This window comes from Manacus candei, unplaced genomic scaffold, assembly GCF_025592945.1.
Source record: "Manacus candei isolate 608988 ecotype Guabito, Panama unplaced genomic scaffold, ASM2559294v1 h1tg000033l, whole genome shotgun sequence".
NCBI lineage: Eukaryota > Metazoa > Chordata > Aves > Passeriformes > Pipridae > Manacus > Manacus candei.
The window spans coordinates 6662683-6675606 of record NW_026138081.1 but is presented as its reverse complement, the minus strand read 5'-3'; the positions used below and the strand labels follow the sequence as shown (position 1 = coordinate 6675606).

At 41.1% G+C, this 12924-nt stretch overlaps 1 protein-coding gene across 7 annotated transcripts in view; it reads left to right on the top strand.

Moving 5' to 3' along the window:
• DPF3 (double PHD fingers 3) overlaps positions 1 to 12924 on the top strand; it is a 170539-nt gene that overhangs the window by 138410 nt on the left and 19205 nt on the right. The window lies entirely within an intron of this gene.

Below are 12924 nucleotides of genomic sequence, written 5' to 3'. Positions count from 1 at the left end.
CCAAATTCTAAGTTGTGAGGCATTTTCTCAGTGGAAAAAAAAGAGATATTCTGCTTCATACAAGCACTGGAGGGTTTTGTTGGCTGCCAAATATGCTCACAAAGGATAGCACAGCACTGTTAGTGTCGTGTGATGCAGTGTAGTAGAGATGCAGGATAGCCTTGTGTCCTAGAAGAGTATTGGACTTGGCTCTCAGATTAGCTTCTCCTCTGTAACAGGGGTGCCAGATGTCTGACACCCCTGTTACAGAGGAGAGGCAAACTGAGGGCAAACCATACCAAAAGGTATTAGTATAGCCACCCAAGGTATAGACAGAAAAGAATTAGCTTTGTTTATGTGGCTTAAGTTGGCTTTCAGAGTGAAAAAAGCTATATCTACAAAAATTCATCCTGGCTAGGTGAAGCTGACCCTGCATCATGTTTCTTGCACACCTAGAGCTCAAACTCACATCAGTAAGAAGTTTCCATGTGTCAGTAGCAGAAGATTTTGTACCCTTCTCCCTTCTCCTTCTCCTGTTTCTTCCCAGATTAACTCATAGGGCCAAAAATAGTCATGTAAGATGTCCAGTAGACCTGAATCCTGCTCCAGCTAAATTAAATGACAAAATTTGTGTCCTCATTGAGCTCTTTAGCAGGATGGGTTTGTTTCATTCATTTTGTTGGTTTCTAAACTTGCAGTGGTAAACGGCCTCTAGAGAAAAAAAAAATAATTTCATTTCATCAAAATATAAGACGCACAACTGTAATGAAGATTTTTAAACTGTAGGGTCTCTGTTCAGTTTGTGTAATATTCCTTCAAAATAAAAGTTCTGCTTCCAATGTCCCTACTGTATATTCCTCTGTAAATACTACTTTATCGAACCAATTCCACAAGGTCTTTTTTAGTACAAATAATCTTCTTTTAAAAAGACATTGTTGAGTACTTGTACATATACTTTTCTAAACTCTCCATTGTTTATAATACTCTCTTTGAAGCTTAAAATAAAACTTCCTCCTCTATTAATTTTGTTTCCCTTTTCCATTTTGTAAATTATTACTTTTGTCCCCAGATTTTTGTTTTGGTATTTCTTAATGAACCATTACATTAACCAAGAATTATCTTCTTTTTTGTCTTTACTTTCTCTTCTCCATTCATTGGACTGCAGAAACTGGTCCTGTTGCTTTCTATAGTGAAGGTAGGCAGGAAATCAAAAAGTGCTTTTGTGTAGGACTCAAGAGGCTTTTCTATCATTTGGTGATAATAGAAGATCTTCCTAAAAGTGTTCGTATTTTAATAGTCTTCTTCATGAGATTAATAGAGATGCATTAAGGTAATTTCAAATCAAAAGTGGAGTCTATATTATATGATACCTGTTTGTATAGATTTTAGTGACACTGCTTAAAGATTCCTACCCCTACCTATGCTGTTTCTAATCCAGTCACTAGAGTAACTGGAAACTGTGGTTCTCTTTGCTGCATTTTACAGAGCTGACATGAATCTTCCCTTTCCCTTTGCATATATTAGATTAATGGTATGGTTGTATAGAATGGAAAGAGAAAGAGGAAATACTGTTTCAGATTAGATGCCATCTTTTTAGGAAACTCTGTGTGTGACCTCTTGCCTAATATGCTTTGCTGTTATTTTTTATGAAGCTCTGTTGTACCTGCCTGATTTTTAAAATCTGTGTGTGATAGAGTGTGTTTCTTTGCAGCAGAGAATTAACTCTCCTTGGTCATCTTTTATAGCCTTTCCCTATAAAGTTTTATTTTTCACATTTAATTTCAATTTCCATTAGTGTTTTGTTTCTTCACTCTTTCTTCAGGTGACTATGACTTGAAAACTTCACTGCTTGCCTTCAGACCTTATCTTTACCTGTCCAAGGCCTTTGCCAATTCACAGAAGTAATTTGTATTATTTGACCTGTAGTAACTGATTTTGAACCCCCATCCCAATACTCTCTACAATTTAATAATATCAAAGCATAAATATATGCAATCTCTTGTTTCACCAGTTAGCACTTATACTTAGTCTATGCGTACGTTTATTTACTTGATGGAGAGAGGCATCATGCATATTGCAGTAATTAACTTTTCTCAAGGCACACTCTAGAATTACAAGAAATTCTTTCTCCCTTCTGACCTTAGCAGACTCTTGTCAAGAAAGTAATCTAAAAGGGTTCATACCAATTTTTGTTTTCTTTTTCATTGGAGGAAGGAGGAAACAAAAAGGCAGTTTCAGGTACCTTTGCTGTCCTCAGTCACTGTGGCTCTTGGGAACCTGTTTGAGTTCTAATAGAACAGTTCATGGACTCCTTACTGTATTGTCCTCAGCTGTTCTGTGACTGGGCACTGGGGCCCAGAGGCAGCTGAAAAGACAGGGTAGGGTGCTATCTGTATTTCTGAGCCATGCTGAGAGGGTAGCTGTGGTAGTTTCCTTAGAGTTTACATTAAGTGATGGGATTGATGGGTTTAAAGCCCCTCCTAACAAGTTCCAATTTCCTTTCTGTGATTTGATCTCAGATACTCTTACAACAATCTGAGCTGCAAGCCTACAGAACTACTTTTCTGTAAGGATTCATGGGGGGCAAGTAATTTTTTTTTCCTACCCAAAATCAGAGAAAGGCAGAGAGGATATATGATGGATGAATGCATGGAAGAAAGGAAGGAAGGAAGGAAAAAGGCATCAGTACACTTTTCTTGTTCAGTTGGTCATCTCCCATTCTCAGTTGTCATTTTCATTGTCTTCAGTGTAGGGGATGCACTTTTTTTTTTCTTTTTTTTAAGCCACAGGCCTGGAAATAGAAATGTTCTAAACAAAATTTTAATTTTGCAGAAATTATCTGAACAGAAAAAAATACCGCTGTTCCCTAAGTCTCTGAGCAGATTTATGCTCACATAAATAAATCTTATTTTCCCATTTAGAGAATGACTCTTGCCAGTGAGAGTGAGACATCGCAGCAGGAGCGAGTAAAAATGTCTGCTAGCATTGTGGAAGTAAATGGGTGCCCCCAAAACCAAGGTTTCCCTGGGCTGAGACTGAGATGAAGGCTGGCAGAGCTGAGGGCTGGGATCCTGAGCTCTCTGGGTAGAATAAAAACAGCATCAGCTAATTTGCTTTAACCTGAACTAGAATATTGCACTAGTTTAAGATTTATTCCAAACTTTTGCCTGCAATCAGATAAAAATTTGCATCCTGGATCTGTGAGCCCTGCTTGTATTTAGATCCATCAGCCTACCAATGATAAAAAGCCCCTATAACACTTTGTCTCTGAAACCAAGCTTTTAATGCTCATTAGCAATTACATAGACTTCTCAGTATCCCATCCCATTCATGGTGTTGAAGATGGATGAGTAAGACCTCAACTACATAAAGCAATGACTACTCCCCTTAGCTTTGTCTGGGTTTGTCCAAATTGTAGCTTGATGTTTCTAAGATCTCCACTATCCCTTGGAAATTTTTGTATAAAGATTGTATTTTGTTTGCTGCACTAAAGCTGGACATTTGCCACAGTTAAGTCCTATCTTTGATTTTAATGACGTAAGATGAGAGCCATCCATCTGTGGCATCTTAATTTCACCAGTATATTTTTTTAAGACTTGACTGTATTTTCTGCTGTTTCAACAAAGGCTTTTGCTGTGTGTGTTAGAAACTTACACTATCTCATCTGTTATTTCATGTCTTCGTAGCCTGTAATTCCTCATGATTCCATGGTGGGTGGACCACGGTGGGAGAAGGATGGCATTTACCTTTAAAAAACCACATATTTCTGGAGCATGGTGTTGTGGCTAATATTGCCATCAATAATTAGAAACAGTTTTGCCTAATGTTGCCTAAGACAGCTGTGGTAGCTTTAAATGATCTCCAAACCAACAATGGCACTGCTATGGAAAAGGCAATACACTTTGGACATAAACTGGGCAGTGGGCTGAAGCTCTTGGAACTACTGCGGCCTGCCTCAGAGAGGCAAAGTCTTAATGCTGAAGGGTTTGGGTTTTTTTGAGTGAGGTTTCATTTCTCAGTGCTATTCACCTTCCATAATTCTCAATAAGACCTAGTTTATATCTAGGTTTGTACAGGTGTTAAGAGTAATTTTTTACTTAGGCTGGAAGCCCCTTATTAAGTTCCTTCAGTCTTTGCTGTTAAGCATCCTGGTGTTGGTGACTTCATTGTGGACTGCAGGAAGTGAATGAACATGACCAAATCTCTCCGATACAGTCTCCTTTTTTGAAAGAGATTAGAGATTTTAAATAATGCTGGAGATACTTTAATCAAGCATTGCTGAAGACTTAGCTTGATAATTTGCATTTTTGTCATTAGCCAACAGCCAGTAACTTCTTCATATGATGATTTCAGGAATCAGTATTGAGGCCAGCTCTTCAAGGTGAGAGAAAGTCACTGGATGGGAAATAGTGGAAAGATGTACTGTCACTAAAGGGGTACTTTTATTTTAGTGTAGGCCACTGTGACATAGCTTTCAAGTTCATGTAGTATTTTGTGCAGTGAAGTTTACATGGAGTGGTTTTCAGCCTATCTTTGAGAAATAAATTTTCCTGTTGGTACAAATCATAGTTGCTTCACATCAGTGCTCTGCTGGGAGCGGCTTAAATATGTAAAACAATACTAAAGTTTTTCCAGCCCATTCCCCAGGCTTAACTTGTTTTATAGTGTGGTGCATTCTGCAGCAGATTCTGGTTCAGAAGTCTTATCTGTTGCTGGGATATCTGTACTTAAGCTTCTTAAAGAACAGGTCCCAGCTCTTCTCAGGTCTTTCCATACTGACTGTATCTCTGAATGTGTCCATCAGCCTGGAGGCTTAGAAGAGTTCTTAAGTGTCCACACTCTCTCTAGGTTGAATTTAGATTGCTGTCATACTCTTCAAACATCCAGATAGTCCTTCATCTGAGAAGAGGACCTTTCCTGAGTTAGAGAGCTTTATTTCCCTTGCAAGGCAAGGTCAGCCTCTTCATTAACTAGCTCTCCAAGACCCCTTCCTCACTTCCATTAAGGGTGAGATTTTGAAAGTATATAGTGAGCTGAAAGAAAAAAGTCGAGATGAATTTCCTGAGGACATCCATACCCTTTATATTCCTCTATGACTCTTTACATATTTTTGAGTCTAGCATTGTGTGAAGAACTAGTCCCCATTAGGCTCAGTGCAGCTATCATGGAACTAGCTCATTTCTTGTTTAATCTGATGTGATACTTAGCTCTTATGAAGTATTGGTTGTATAGGTTAGAGCAGCACAATTCACTTGTTACAGGTCAAGGAATGGCCTGCACTTTGACTTTGCTAATCTGGAGTGGAAGGTCTGGTGAGCCCTGAGGAAAGTGATCACGGATTTTATTCTGGTGGTTTTCCACTGAAAAACAAATTTTAAAAGCCTACTGTTTTTTTCATCTCTGGCAGCATTTTATTGGACATTAACTCAAAAAGGCCATTGAAATAACTGAACTGAAAAGGACCATGGTGAGGTTCTCCTCCTCCTTCAAAATGAAACGTGTTCTCTTTTTCTCAATGAAATGACCCTTTTCCACTGTCAAGTGTGTGCAGGCTTCAGTGAAACATTTCATTTTTTTACTTTCTTAAAAACAATTCCATCAAGTTCACTTTTGAAGCAAGGTACTGCTCCAAAATGAAAGTCCAACTTTTTGTTTGTGAGACACTGGCACAAAATGACTCACCCTTTCTGAAAAATCAGTTTTTTCCCTCTGCCACCTCTTAACCCTTCCTCCCCTCCCACTTGCTTTTGACTGAAACTACTTTGTTCAAATTTACTCCTTCACTCAGATGTTTAGATCACCCTGAAATTGCATTTTTTAGAGAGTAAACAAAGACACTCCCTCCTACGGCACTCATATTGATGCTTTGCAGAATGCAGTTATAGTTCTTACTTCCCTCTGGACATTGATGTTGCTGGGACTTTGACAGAAAAGTGAAAACTGACTGCCTTATTGATGAAATCTCTATTGGCACTTAAAAATTCCCAACCAAACAGGAATACAATCAGTAGATTATGGGATTTTCCCAGCTTCTGACACTGCATTACAAACAGTGGAGAGTGTACATGGAGATCATTGCCTATTTGGCAGCTGAAAGGATTTCTTTAACTTAATTCTTTAACTTAACAAGAGACTCAAGTAACTTGCTCCAAATTGGTTTTGTTTCTGTTGAGTGAGGCAGTTATACTTATGTCTGAACATACAGTTACATTAGCAATAGTGTAAATTATGCTTGTGTGAGAAAGACAGACCTCTTGCATTTTCAGCACGTTCACATCAATTATCAGCCATTTACTCATCATGTGCTGAATTTCTTTACCTAGATGATATGTTACCTCATGTAACAGCAATGAGGTCACTGTGTATACAATGGCATGGTGTCTTCTGCATAGTTAAGTTTCTTTGATATTAAAATTATGACATTTAAATAATTTCTCTGGAGTTTGCCATTTGATTTGAAATTTCTAGAACTGTGCTGGCAGGGAATTAGTCTAGAGTCATTCCTTAATCTTTCTAGAAAGAAACTTAGTCCAGAGATTAGTAATACTCTCTCCTTTATCCCTTTCCTTTCCCTAATTCATCAGTGTAAACCCAGCCTATCCTGTTTCCAACTGACAGTTGATTTTATGGGATGGTTGTTTCATGGCTCATGGGTGAGATCACCTCTGAAGTTCTTCCCACAATCCTTGATGCTTGAGGAGGACCACAGTGGTGCAGTGGAGATTGTCTTGATGCTCTCTGAACTGACGGGGTGAACATGGCCTGCTTTAAATGAAGAGGTGTCCATGTCATGACAAATTGCCTGAATCGCACTTTCCCTCATAATCCCAGCTGAGAAGCCCCTGTTAGAGCGCTCTGGGGAAATGATGTGTCCCATCCACTGCTGCCACCAGTCCAGTTTAGACACACTTTGTGTGAAAACACTGGAGTCTTTTTGAATGCTCCTTTGATATCATGGAGCACTAGGCAGCACTGGGCATCCCTGCAGGCAGGCTGCCATCTATCTGGCTGTGTCAGTGGGGCAGTTTAACACCAGAAATACTGGGGAAGGACCAGGTATTTGGACAGCAAATGTGTGTTCAAGTAGGTAGCAGAGTCCCTGTTATATTAAAGGGAGGGGAGGAGGGGCAGAGCTGATATCTTGTTTTGGGGGGGGTTTGGTAACAAAGGCAATGTCACTAGTGGAAGGCTATTCAGGCTGCCATTTCCCTAGCATTTTAAATACCACCCCACTCCTCTCATTATAGCTGGAGATTTTGGCTCTCCCAGGGGGGAGGAGATGTTCTAAATGGGCTGCCAGGGAGGTGGATTTAATGCACTAGGAAGAGCTGGCTTCACCAAGTTAAAAAGCAAAACAAAACCCAATCCTCCGTTCCTATTTTTAGTGTTTATGACCAAGTATTTTTGCTTGGTTGCTCATTTTGAAAGGGTTTAGTGAGCCTGCCAGTTGATTGAAAGCTCTGTGGTGTGTGAGCTGGCCTGGCTGGGGAGCCTGCAGTGCATAGCGACGAGGTCGGAGCTGTGCCGGAGGTTTTTTTCCACTGCAGTTTGTTGAAGGGTAACGAAAATGTCCCTGGGGCAAAGGGGATGTTGGCTTTCCAGGTTGTGGTGATTCATCTTGTCTGGATAAGCAGTCTTTCTCTCACTCTTGCATTTTCATCTCTGTGTATCTCACCCCTACTTCACTGTGCAACCAAATGCAAAACCTGCCCCTCAGTGCGTGGGCAGCCTTGCTGGGTGTCTTCCACCGCCGACCCCCCTGAGCTGTACGGCTTGGCAGCATTAGCATTCCATGCCTGTCCTCCTGGCCAGTTCAAGTTCTATAAATGGGTTTATTCTCGTTATTAGGAGCTATGTCCCTGGCATATGGAGTCCGTGTGGTGCCTGCAGGCAGGTTTCCTTCCTGTTGGTGTTGGTAAGCAGCCCAAGTGCCTCCTGGCAATTAGCAGATCGTTACCCATAATGCAGCACTCAGCGATGCAGCCTGGTGGTTTTTCTGGAGGTCACTCTGACCTAATTCACCCCCAGGAATTGTACAGTGCTGGCATGACTTACCAGTGCATTAACAAGCTGATGCTTCAGTACAAGGTTATTTGAGTGCTTCTACATTATTTTTCTTAGGCAAGAAATAACCATTTTGTCTAGCGGCCAACAGTGGTTAATGGGGGCCAGTCTGGAAGAAGAGGGAGCTGAGTGCTGGCTGTTTTTGAGACATGGGGGCATGTGACATCTCCTTCAGCTTTACGGTTGGGGCCTGTTTCTGATTCCCCAGGTTGCAAATGCACAGGGCTTACAGCATCTTTGCAGTGAACTGAGCAGTGTATGTCAGGTGTGTCTGAATCCCCACTGCTTGGCCTTAGAGAAGAAGACAGAGGAATGGGACTGTGCCCCAGATCTGTCCCAGCCCAAATCCCTGGGAGATATGGAAATAGAGGTGCAGATTTCAGCTTGTCCCAGGCAGTTTTGGAGGGACAAGTGTGCCTGGACAGAGGGGGACACCCACACAGCAGCAGACACCCTGGCAGGGCTTGTCCTCCCCCTGGCAAACCTGAGCACAGAAATGCAGCAGCATCATCCCAAATCGGGGTGTTCTCCCTGTGGTGATTGGTCTGCACCGAAGTTAATTATCGCAGTTTTTAGAGGCTTTTAAAATCTGTAACTCCTGTTTTTTCATTTTTCCCTGCTAAGACATGTATGGCTGGATTGTGCATGCTGAGGAAGGGGCAGAGGGTACACAGGGCAAAATCACAAATCTATTGCAGTAAAATTGTTTTAAAAGATTTCTCAAGTAGCTTTTGTGTAAGATGTGTGGCATCTACTACCCACGGGGATGGCGTGTGGAGAATGATTTGACTGACAAACCATTAGGAAACCCAGAATAACTCACTCCTGGCTTCTCCCTCTTTGCATGCTCTAGAGGTCACCCCTGAATCCCACCCAGCTCCTCCCGCTGCCATGTGCCAGATGGAGTTCTGCTGCCTTGTCCGTGGCTAATATCCCTGGGTGCATCTGGGTCTGTGTATGCGCAGATCCTTCATTTTGTTTATGCACATGAGCAGCCTGAGCCAAGTTTTGCTCTCCAGGTACCCTCTGTAACCGAGGTTCCTTGTCCTAGCTGATGCTCTTGGTGCTTAAGAATGTTTCAGAGAAAATTATATGGCATTGTAGAATCAAATCTGGGCATGAGTTGAGCTGGTGGGTGGAGTTTCCTCAGGCAATTAAATTTTCTGGGGAGTGCTTGGAGATAAGGGGTGTTACAGCAGGAGCTTGCTAACTCTGCTCCCCATGCCCTTTGGTGTTTGTATGGCTAAAGGAACAGCAGACCACTGCAGGAGAGTGAGCTGCAAGTGTCACCTGCCACATACCACCATTTTCTAACTTCCTCAAAATCTATGGCTCTAATTGCTTTCAAACGCAGTTCTGTCCTGCTTTCAGTTCCCATTGACTCCAATTCCACCTGCCAAACTGCAACTGGGACTGAACCACTTTCTTTTGCACAGGGGTTTTATTTGTCCCTTGGGTGAACAATTAAAGCGGACTCTCTTCTACTGGTGCCGAATATTTGAGCAAGTGCTTGTAATTTATGTCACTTCTTCTACTGGAACTGGCAGTACTGAGAAGCAAACCACCTCCACCAGAGTGCAGCTGGCTGCCAGTCACAGTGCTAATGCAGCAGAGTGCCCCTTCACTTTCTACAGGCTCAGTTTAAACTCTGTCCATGCTGGCCAGAGCAACTATAGGCTAGAAAATGAAATAATAGGAACTATAAGCTCTTCTACAGCCGAATGGTTTCAGAGATCAATCAGTTATTAGAGGCATTAATTCTTCCACAATTACTGGCACATTGTAGCGTATTAGAATAGAGGAAAGTTGGTCTCTAACCAAATCAGAGCAACCAGACTATTCACTGAAGCCACTGAGTCCTTTCAGACTCACTTCTTTAGCAGAGTTGGCAGTGCTGGAACACACTGGGAGAAACTGCCAGGTTTTCTCACTTCCATCAGGACATAGAAATTCACAGGGGTAATATTTCCTCTTCTGCCTAATAGTAATATGGTGCCTATGAGTGAGACTTCCTTTTTGGTTTGTTTGTGTTTTTCTTAAGAAGCTGTATTCAGCGGGGCCCTGTGCTGAAGTGGTTGAGACAAGAGTCCTTCACCTGCGGACTCCGACATCTGGCCCTGCCCTGGCCACTAGAAAAGCCATTATATTTTTCTGTAATGAAATACTCCTGCTTCTCCATATCACAGAGGTAGTGTGGCAGGTGGTGCCTTGGATCCTCACCCCACAAACATGGGCTTCTGTTCATGAGTACCTCCATTTTAACAGGCAAACATATATCTACACCTTAACACCTTCACATTGCAAGATAGAAAGGGCCAGGAAAATGACAAGAGCTTCCCATCCTCATCCCTTTGGAATGTCTAGTCTTTTTCTGAGCATTGAGCTCCTCGAACCTGGGATTCTGGCAGAGCCAAGTCTTTTGGTGTGCTTGGGTGGTTTGAGTTTTTAAGGGCCTTTTCTAATCCATCTGTTGGTGACACTACAAGTCTGTAAGCATACCTTCCTAGACAGACAAATGAAGGTTAAATTTTTATATCATAACCATAAAATCATATTACTTATTAGAATTAGAAGTTTCCCTTCTTTTGTACACATAATGGTAATAATTCTGTCTAATGATGGCAGTGGTCACAGCAATCCTTATTCTTAGCAGGAGGAAATTATGCCATTTCTTTGCATGTAAAACTTCTATTATTTGGATGGGATTCCTGTGACATAGGTCATTATATCTGTAATACATATTTATAGTTGTTTAAAGACTTGAATAGTTTGTGGAATAAATTCTGATGCAATATAGCCAGGAGCCCTGTGAATTTTCATCATGCTATTTATTAAAAAGCCCACCACTACATAGTGAAGATAAGGGAAAGAATTGGAAACTAGGTCAAAATTCCTTTTACTCTGTATAAATAATTTCACATTTGTTATAAAAAAAAATCTTTGCTTATTTTTTTCTTCAAGATAATCTCTGCCTTTGTTTCAAAAAGGTTATTGATTGAATTGTTAACTTAAATAGTCTGTGGCGGGTGTGACAGAGCACATGACTGCAATTAATCTTGTGATGCAGAATCCATTATTGAAAAAGCACTAATGAGCCATTCTAAGGCCTTCACTGGTCACAAGAGTGCCTGGGAGCAGCAGATTGCTCCTGCCCTTTAATGTCAGTTTTGGTCTTTAATGTTATACAGCCAGTGTAAGCAGAAGAGATTTTTATATTTTTTTAGGATATTTATTTTAAAATTATCTTTCCCATCAACCTGCAATTGCACCAGGTGCAGGAGACAAGAATTGGTCTCTGAATGTGCTCACCGCCCCACTCCTCTGAGCAGACGTCTGGTGAGCATAGTGTACAATGAAAAGCAGTGGCATGTGAAACACGGATGTCACTATAAAATATGGTCTCAGTTGCAGAGTTCAGATCCAGAGGAGAGTTTTGACAAAGATGAGGGAGCTTTCAAACATGATCTACACTTTAAAATATTGTTTTAAGACAAAGGGATGAGCTGTTGGAAACCTCACTGCAAGTTTTATTGTCCATGTTGTTTATAGCTATTGCAGCATAGCAAAAGTTTAGGTAGAGAATAGTTATGGTAGATTAGAAACTGTCAATGTTAATATATTGCCTTCTCCTTCAACAGAACTGCTCCCAGAGTGTGTTTTAGAGGTCTGTCTATTGACTTTGGTGACACCATAAATATGTGTTACTTCTTCCTCTTATTAGATCTGTGGAGCTGATACCTACTTGCAAGAGTGATCCAGGGTTTCCCAGGGCTGAGCCACCACCTGAATTATTAACTGAGTTCCAGCTGCAGATTCTTTGCTGTACACCTTTGCCATAGCAAATGCTGTTTATCACAAGTTCAGGTGAAATAAGACTGTTTCTTCATCTTAACCACATAAGTGATGAACTTAAGCAAGAAGATTCTCAGCTCTCTGGCTTGTGCACCACCATAGTGTCTGTAACTTGAATCATATTTTGGACTGCTCTTTGTGTAAAAGAAAATTGTTTGTGGGCTGAACTGGCCTTTAAAAAAAACCAAAACAAAACAACACAAAAAAAATAAGAAAAGGAATTTGAATTTACCTATTCTAGCTTGCCACATGCAGCTACAGGGGGCTTTGTGTTTAGGTATTCTGACACAGAGGGAATGCTAAAAAGTTCTGTGATATGGAGCAGGGATGATGTTCACTAACATTGCCTCAGGAAGTCTTGGATGTGTGAATTTTCTCATAGGATGTAAAACACTGGGTTTTGGCAAAAGTAGCAGGAATATAGAGAGATTGTGAAAAAGGAGAGCAGGGAGGGAAGGAAAAAGAATTTTAATGTATCTACTGGCATGCTTACCATACGTTACAGTGCCTCATCATGCTGCTGGCATAAGTAAAAATAGTGTTTCCAATGACATTAGGTTAGGGTCATGGTACCACAAGGGATGCTGCTTAATGTAAAAAAGGATCTGACTTAGAGGCCTAAGAAAGACATGTTCACGAGATATTCTTTTTGCCTTACACATGGCATAAACCCTGGATTAACAGAGACCAATCTGCAGCTATGCAGACACTACTCTTGTAGTTGCAGCAGTGGGAGACAGAGCCTAATGGAGTGAATAAATTGGTATATTTTTGCAAAATATTTCTTCATTGCTAGTAAAAAGAAACCACTGTGGCCCTTGCACTACTATTAATATTTTCTAAGGAATCCTCAGTACACAAGAGACCCTTTCTTTTAGGCTTCTGGTAGGTGAGTTTCTTAAGAAGGGCTCTGCAAAATAGGATGGATCACTCCAAGGATGAGGCAGTATCAATAGACATGCAGCACAGAAGACCTGCAGAGGGGTTTTTGAGGCAAATGAGTAACAAGGCAGTCAAGATAGATAACTG